The following is a 9368-nucleotide window of genomic DNA, read 5'->3' on the forward strand; positions in this document are numbered from 1 at the left end:
AATGTGCAGATGTTACCTGGCCCTCTCCCCAGCACCTTATGAGAGCTCCTCCTCAGGAAACTTTCACTGATGTGCTTGCAGCCTACTTTCTGATCCTTCCTGAAATTAATTACCCATCTCTGACCCAGGAGTCTTGTATCTTCTCCTACCATCCATACAACCATATTTTGTTCAATTATAAGTAGACTAAAATCACATATCTCAATTTCTTAGCACAGAAAGAATTCACTGTACCAAGTTAGCTTTTAAAGGTCTAGGAATTGAAATAATTACAAGATGCTAAGAAATATATTTCAAATGATAAGTAAACCCCCTCTGCCTTCATCTGAAATCCTAAATATTTTAAATATTCTCAGCATTTATAATTTGAAGTATGTATTGCTTTACTTAAAAGGTCATATATCTGAGGTATTGAAAAGTGTAGAACACATTAAACTTTAGCTATTTTTGATGAAAGGCAAAACCATTGCTAGAAAAACTAATACTAGATTCCATGGATTATTTTGTGTCAATAATCATAACTACAACTATGTACAACTTCCAAAATCTGGTAAAGCCACTTCAGCCATGATGAATTGCTGTAAACTGTGTATATGATTCAAGAGAACAATATTTTAAATAATTTGATAAGCTCATTGATTGACTTGACTTAGAGAATGGGAGGCAGTAAGTGAAAGAGGGTTCAGGGAATGAATAATGGAGGTGGGAAGAGAAGCCATACTCCTAACCCCATGGTTTGCGGATAGATGGAAATTGGGCTCAGTTTGCAGTGGGCCTTCTCCATTAATTCTAGCACAAGACTTCTTCATCAAAGACAAATGCCAGTTTTGGAAGTAGAGGCTCTAGAGACTAAGAATATGGTATGTTATAATTTTACCTACTCTCCATAGGGCCCAATTTCTGCATTTTAAGGCAGAGGTATTCATAGCACATTTCCAAAGGCTATTAGGAAGAATCAATGAACCATGTATTTAAATGTCTTATTTTTTTATATAGAAAGTGAGTAATAATTTTAACAATAGACATTATTGAGAAATTTCTAGAATTAGGGTTTCAGGCACTTAATCAAATAAACTTATTTTCTTCCATTCAGGCTTTGGTAACTTCTTTACATATTTGAAGGAGGTAAAAGAGGGAGTACAGCCCATTCTAAAGGACTGAGTTAATGCTGAGTAGGATTGATGTGTTAGAGAATCCTATTACTATAAAGAACTTTGCAAATGTTGAGGTTTGGGCAGGAGAACTGATATTTTACAAAGATTGTGTCCTTTAATTATCAAACCCTTGTATATTAAAAAGAAATTAACTATGTAGAAGTTTTGATCCATTCATACTTAATTAGTAAACACCTGGTGCTTTAGCAAGTATTTGATGTTCAAGCAGTTATTACATTCTTTCTAAGTTACTTTTTTCTTTATTATTTTTTGGAATTTTAGTTATGTGATAATCTATGTTCATATAAAAGAAGACTGTGTTACATTAAAGTGTAAATTCTGGAAGTCAGGCAAATGGTACCTCAGTTTCCCTGGAGGTAAATGTAAATATCTTCACCATCATCAACTGCCTCCTGATGGATCCTGCTACTTTTTCCTAGCCAGGAACTGGTAGAAACTAGGACAAGTCCAGTTACTATCATTATTTGGAGAGATGAGGACAGAGTCTCACTATATAGTTCTACAACTTATTATATATCTCAGGATGTCCTGAGGCTCATGGTAATCCTCCTGCTTCAGATACATAATTGTTATTTTTTTACAAATATTAACCATCTGTGGAGCCTTTAATATGTGATAGTTACCTTTAACCACAATTGAATTCTGACAACAATTCTGTGATGTAAGCATTATTACTCCCTTCTGTTGATAAGGAAATAATCCTATAGTGTTTAGTGCTTGTACATGATAGAGCTAGATTTGGAATAAAGCACCTGTAGTTCATCTCTTTGTGTTTCATCTGGGGCTGAAATAACTGTAGTACCAGAGGTTACCAGCAGTCTGGATACAACCCTGAGTTAAGCCAGAATCTAGTCACAAAAATAGGAATCCAAGGTATGGAGGAGGGAGAGAGCATAGCAAGGAGGCCTAGCACCAAGTATATTCTTCCAGACAAAGCATTGCTTTATAATTTTGACTAAAACAGTTGATGCTGGTAAGAAACCTGTACATAGTATGTGGGAAGGATAATGGTGGTTCCTAAATGCTGACACTTGGTAGGGACCATGAATACTTTAAAAAAGAGCTTCATTTGCCTCTTCTCTATAATTAGCCAATTGTAGAAGGAACGTACAGATATTCAAGGAGATAAGTAAGCATGCATTCTACATATTAGGATTTACTTTGCCTCCTAGAGACAAAAAACATAATGACTAGTACCCTGAACACACAAGATTAATCTCCCCCCCAAATATCTGATATGTATCTCAATAAAACATTAGAGTCTAAAATAGATCAATTAAAAGAATTATGCAATATGGTCAAGGAGAATTTATTTTAGGAATGTGGAGTAGCTTCCTGTCCTAAAGTCAATTTTTAAAAATGAACCATATCAATGGAATGAAAGCCAAACCACAAAATTGCCTCAATAAACTCCAAAATAGTATCCATTAAAGTTCAATATCACTGTGTGATAAAAATCATTTAGTGATCTGGGAATAAAAGAGCATATTCAAAACAAATATATAATAAAAGACAAACAAACAAAAAATACCAGCTAATGTTATACTGAATGGTGAAATCTTCTGTGGCCATGCCAAAATTAATGCATTAGATTTCATCTAAATGGTGAAATGCTGAAATTTCCATCTAATATAAGAAACAAGAAAATGTGTCCCTTCCTCATCACAACTATCTTCTCTTCTAAAAAGGCTAGTCAAAATATTTAGGAAACAGACAAAAAAAAGGTATCAAATTGAGAAGGAACAATAAAGCCATCTCTATAAGTGACACGATCTTTATACAAAATTCTAAGAATTATACTACAAAATCTACTGGAGTTAACAAATTCAACATGTTACAGGGTACAACATCATTATAGGTAGTAGTTAAGTGTATTTCTACACATTTGAAAAATGTAAAGTTACAGAAACGAAATTATGGACACAATTACATGTATAATATCAACAAAATAATGAAAGCCTGAGCAATAAATTTAACAAAAGAAACACAAAACTTGTAACAATAGTATTGAAAGAAAATTTTAAAATACTAATTAAACTGGACATGATGGTACATGCCTATATCCCAGTACTCAGGGAACTGAGAAAGGATAATCATGTTAAAAGCTAGTCTGAACAAAATAATGAGTTCAAGTCTAGCCGGAACTACTCAGTAAAATTATGTCTCAAAAATACAAGGCCTGGGATGTAGTTCAGTGGTAGAGCACTTGCTTACCATGTTTCAGTGTCTTGGATTCCATCCCTATTGGGATTTACATAAAATTTCTAAATAAGTAGATGGGCAGTCCATGTTCACTGGTTGGAAGACTTAGATGTCATGGAGGTAGCTTTACCTCCTCAATTGAACTGATCTGAGATTCATATGGAAATTCAAGGTACCAAAAAAGCCAGAACAGTCATTAAAAATGTGGTAAGACTATTTATTTAAGAGGAATAAAGACTTCTTTCTAAACAAGTATTGAGGGGACTACTAGAGAGCCACCTAGAGAAGAATAAATTGGAACTTCTACTTTCATTCAAATGGATCGTGGTATAAATTTTTTTTAAAAGTTAAAAATATAATACGATGTTGTATTTAGCAAACACTTCTTAGTATACTGTTAAATGCACAAAAGGAAGACACCATTAAGAAAGTTAAAAAATATAATTATCTTGAAATGATACAATATTTGTAAATAATATATCACTAGGGATTTGAGTCAAAAATACAAAAAGAATTAAGAGAGTTCAACAATACTTTGGGGGGGGCTTAGAGAGATGCACTTAGCATTTTATTTTTTTTCCAGTTTTTTTTAATTTTCTTTATTTACATTTCAAATGCTATCCCGAAAGTTCCCTATACTCCGCCCCGCCCCTGTTCCCCTACCCACCCACTCCCAATACTGTGTTGTTCAATATATACAAATCCATCAATCTAATTCAGTATATAAAAAAACTCAAAGACAAAAACCACATGATCATCTCATTAGATGCTGAGAAACCATTTGACAAAGTCCAACACACTCACCCCTTCATGATAAAAATCTTGGAAATATCAGGAATTCAAGGCTCATACCTAAACATAATAAAAGCAATATACAGCAAACCAGTAGCCAACATCAAACTAAATGGAGAGAAGCTGGAAGCAATCCCACGAAAATGAGGGGCTAGAAAATGCTGCTCACTTTCTTCCTACCTATTCAATATAGTACTTGATGTCCTAGCCAGAGCAATTCAAAAACAGAAAGAGATCAAAGGAATACAAATTGGCAAGTAAGAAGTCAAAATATCAGTATGTACAGATGATATGATAGTATATGTAAGTGACTGCAAAAATTCCACCAGAGAACTGCTAAACATGATAAACAACTTCAGTGAAGTAGCTAGATATAAAATTAACACAAAAAAATCAGTGACCTTTCTCTACAAAAAGGATAAACAGGATGAGAAAGAAATTAGGGGAAAACACCCTTCAAAATAGTCACAAATAATATATAAAAAAAAAACCTTGGTGTGATTATAAATAAGGAAGTGAAAGATCTGTATGATAAGAACTTCAAGTCTTTAAAGAAAGAAATTGAAGAAGATCTCAGAAGATGAAAAGATCTCCCATGTTCATGGATTAGAACAATTAATATAGTAAAAATGGCTATCTTGCCTAAAGCAATCTACAGATTCAATGCAATCCCCATCAAAATTCCAACTCAATTCTTCACTGAGTTAGAAAGGGTAATTTGCAATTTCATCTGGAATAACAAAAACATAGGATAGCAAAAACTATTCTCAACAATAAAAGAACCTCTGCTGGAATCACCATGCCCGACCTCCAAATGAACTACAGAGCAATTGTGATAAAAACTGCATGGTATTGGTACAATGACAGACAGGTAGATCAACGGTACAGAATTGAAGACCAAGAAAGGATCCCACATACCTATGGTCACTTGAACTTTGGCAAAGGAGCTAAAACAATCCAGTTGAAAGAGGACAGCATCTTCAAAGAAAATGGTGCTGGGTCAACTGGAGGTTAGCATATAAAAGAATGCGAATTGACCCAATCATTTTATTTTTTCAATTTTTTATGAGATATTTTCTTCATTTACATTTCAAATGGTATCCTGAAAGTCCCCTATATCCTCGCCCTGCCATGCTTCCCTACCCATCCACTCCCACTTCTTGGCCCTGGCATTCCCCTATACTGGGGCATATAAAGTTTGCATGACTAAAGGGCCTCTCTTCCCAATGATGGCCAACTAGGCCATGTTCTGATACATATGCAACTAGAGACACGAACTCTGGGGGTACTGGTTAGTTCATATTGTTGTTCCACCTACAGGGTTGCAGCCCCCTACAGCTCCATGGGTACTTTCTCTAGATCTTCCATTGGGGGCCCTGTGCTCCATCCAATAGATGACTGTGAGCATCCATTTCTGTATTTGTCAGGCACTGGCCTAGCCTCACAGGAGACAGCTATATCAGGGTCCTTTCAGCAAAATCTTGCTAGCATGTGCAATTGTGTCTGCATTTGGTGGCTGATTATGTGAGGGATCCCCAGGTGGGGTAGTCTCTGGATGGTCCATCGTTTTGTCTTAGCTCCACACTTTGTCTCTGTAACTCCTTCCATGGGTATTTTATTCCCTATTCTAAGGAGGAATGAAGTATCCACATGTTAGTCTTACTTCTTCTTGATTTTCTTGTGTTTTGCAAATTGTATCTTGGATATTCTAAGTTTCTGAGCTAATATCCACTTATGAGTGAGTGCATATCAAGTGACTTCTTTTGTAATTGGGTTACCTCACTCAGAATGATATCCTCCAGATAGATCCATTTGCCCAAGAANTTCATAAATTCATTGTTTTTAATAGCTGAGTAGTACTCCATTGTGTAAATGTACCACANTTTCTGTATCCATTCCTCTNTTGAGGGACANCTGGGTTCTTTCCAGCTTCTGGCTATTATAAATAACACTGCTATGAACACAGTGGAGCATATGTCCTTATTGCCAGTTGGAACATCTTCTGGGTATATGAGTAGGAAGGTATTGCTGGATATTCCAATAGTATTATGTCCAATTTTCTGATGAACCGCCAGTTGATTTGCAGAGTTGTTGTAAAAGCTTGTAATCCCACCAGCAATGGAGGAGTCTTCCTCTTTCTCCACATCCTTGCCAGCATCTGCTGTCACCTGAATTTTTGATATTAGCCATTCTGNCTGGTGTGAGGTAGAATCTCAAGGTTGTTTTGATTTGCATTTCCCTGACGATTTAGGATGTTGAACATTTTTTTCAAGTGTCTCTCCGGTCTTTGGTATTCCTCAGTTGAGAATTCTTTGTTTAGCTCTGTACCCCATTTTTAATGGGGTTATTTGAATTTCTGGAGTCCAGTTTCTTGAGCTATTTGTATATATTGTATATTAGTTCACTATCAAATTTAGGACTGGTAAAAATTCGTTCCCAATCCGTTGGTGGCCTTTTGTCTTGTTGACAATGTCTTTTACCTTACAGAAACATTGTAATTTTATGAGGTCCCATTTGTCTATTCTTGATCTTACATTATAAGCCATTGCACTTCTGTTTAGGAATTTTTCCCCTGTACCCATATTTTTGAGGCTTTTCCCCACTTTTTACTCTATAAATTTCAGTATCTCTGGTTTTATGTGGAGTTCTTTGATCCACTTAAACTTGAACTGTGTACAAGGAGATAAGAATGGATCAATTTTCATTCTTCTACATGATAACCGCCAGTTGTGCCAACACAATTTGTTGAAAATGCTGCCTTTTTTTCTACTGGATGGTTTTGGCTCCCTGGTCAAGTGACCATAGTTGTATGGGTTCATTTCTGGGTATTCAATTTAATTCCATTGATCTGCCTGTCTGTAGCTATACCAGTACCATGCAGTTTTTATCACAGTTGATGTGTATTACAGCATGAAGTCAGCAATGGTGATTCTATCAGAGGTTTTTTTATTGTTGAGAACAGTTTTTGCTGCTAGGTTTTTTGTTATTCCAGATGAATTTGCAAATTGCAATTTCTAACTTGGCGAAGAATTAAGTTGGAATTTTGATGGGGATTGCATTGAATCTGTAGATTGCTTTTGGCAGGATAACCATTTTTCCTATTTTAATCATGCCAATCCATGAGCATGGGAGATCTTTCCATCTTCTGAGATATTCAATTTCTTTCTTCAGAGACTTGAAGTTCTTGTCATACAGATCTTCCACTTCCTTATTTATAATCACAGCAAGGTTTTTTTTATATTATTTGTGATTATTTTGAAGGGTGTTATTTCCCTAATTTCTTTCTCATCCTGTTTATCTTTTGTGTAGAGAAAGGCCACTGATTTGTTGGAGTTAATTTTATATCCACCTACTGCACTGAACCTGTTTATCAGGTTTAGGAGGTCTCTGGTAGAAATTTTAGGATCACTTATATATACTATCATATCATCTGCAAATAGTAATATTTTGACTTCTTCCTTTCCAATTTGTAACCCAATTTGATTTCCTTTTGTTGTCGAATTGCTATGGCTAGGACTTCAAGTACTATACTGAATAGGTAGGGAGAAAGTGGACAACCTTGTCTAGGCCTTATCTAGTTGTGGGATTGCCTCCAACTTCTCTCCATTTACTTTTATGTTGGCTACTTGTTTGTTGTATATTGCTTTTATTACGTTTAGGTATGGGCCTTGAATTCCTGATCTTTCCATAACTTTTATCATAAAGGGGTATTGGATTTTGTCAAATGCTTTCTCAGCATCTAATGAGATGATTATGTAAATTTGTCTTTGAGTTTGTTTATGTAGTGTATTACATTGATGGATTTCTGTATTTTAAAACATGTCTGCATCCCTGTTAGGAAGTCTACTTGATCATGATGGATGATCGTTTTGATATGTTCTTGGATTTGGTTTGCGAAGATTTTATTGAGTATTTTTGCATTGATATTCATAAGGGAAATTGGTCTGAAGTTCTCTTTTTTGTTGAATCTTCGTGTGCCTTAGATATCAGAGTAATTGTGGCTTAATAGAATGAATTGGGCAGAGTACCTTCTGTTTCTATTTTCTAGAATAGTTTAAGGAGAGTTGGAATTAGGTCTTCTTTGAAGGTCTGATAGAACTCTGCACTAAACCCATCTGGTGCTCGAGTTGTTTTGGTTGGAATGCTATTAGTGACTGCTTCTATTTCTTTAGGGGAAATGGGACTGTTAAGATAATTAATCTGATACTGATTTAACTTTGGTACCTGGTATCTCTCTAGGAAGTTGTCCATTTCATCCAGGTTTTCCAGTTTTGTTGAGTATAGCCTTTTGTAATAGGATCTGATGATGGGTTGGATTTACTCAGGTTCTGTAGTTATGTCTCCTTTTTTTATTTCTGATTTTGTTAGTTAAGATACTGTCTATGTGCCCTCTAGTTATTCTGGCTAAGGGTTTATCTATCTTGTTGATTTTCTCAAAGAACCAGCTCCTGGTTTGGTTGATTCTTTGAAGAGTTCTTTTTGTTTCCACTTGGTTGATTTTAGCCCTAAGTTTGATTATGTCCTGCAGTCTAATCCTCTTGGGTAAATTTCCTTCCTTTCATTCTAGACCTTCTAGGTGTGCTGTCAGGCTGCTAGTGTATGATTTCTCTAGTTAATTTTTGGAGACATTCGGGACTATGACTTTTCCTCTTAGGACTGCTTTCACTGTGTCCCATAAGTTTGGGTATGTTGTGGCTTCATTTTCATTAAACTCTAAAAAGTCTTTAATTTCTTTCTTTATTTCTTCTTGACCAAAGTATCATTGAGTAGAGTGTTGATCATTTTCCACATGAATGTTGGCTTTCTATTATTTATGTTGTTGTTGAAGATCAGCCTTAGTCTGTGGTGATCTGATAGGCTGCATGGGATAATTTCAATATTTTTGTATCTGTTGACGCCCATTTTGTGACCAATTATATGCTCAGTTTTGGAGGAGGTACCATGAGGTGCTGAGAAGAAGTTATATCCTTTTCTTTTAGGATATAATGTTCTGTAGATATCTGTTGAATCCATTTGTTTCATAACTTCTGTTAGTGTCCATGTGTCTCTGTTAAATTTCTGTTTCCAGGATCTTTCCATTGGTGAGAGTGGGGTGTTGAAGTCTCCCACTATTATTTTGTGATGTACACTGTATGCTTTGAGCTTTACTAAAGTTACTTTAATGAATGTTGCTGCTCTTGTATTTGGAGCATAGATATT

The 9368-nt window shown here is 35.4% G+C and overlaps 1 pseudogene; it reads left to right on the top strand.

Moving 5' to 3' along the window:
* Positions 1–746: 746 nt before the first annotated feature.
* LOC110313737 overlaps positions 747–9368 on the top strand; it is a 29492-nt pseudogene continuing 20870 nt past the window's right edge.

The sequence above is a fragment of the Mus pahari genome, chromosome X (genome assembly GCF_900095145.1).
Source record: "Mus pahari chromosome X, PAHARI_EIJ_v1.1, whole genome shotgun sequence".
Classification (NCBI taxonomy): Eukaryota; Metazoa; Chordata; class Mammalia; order Rodentia; family Muridae; genus Mus; species Mus pahari.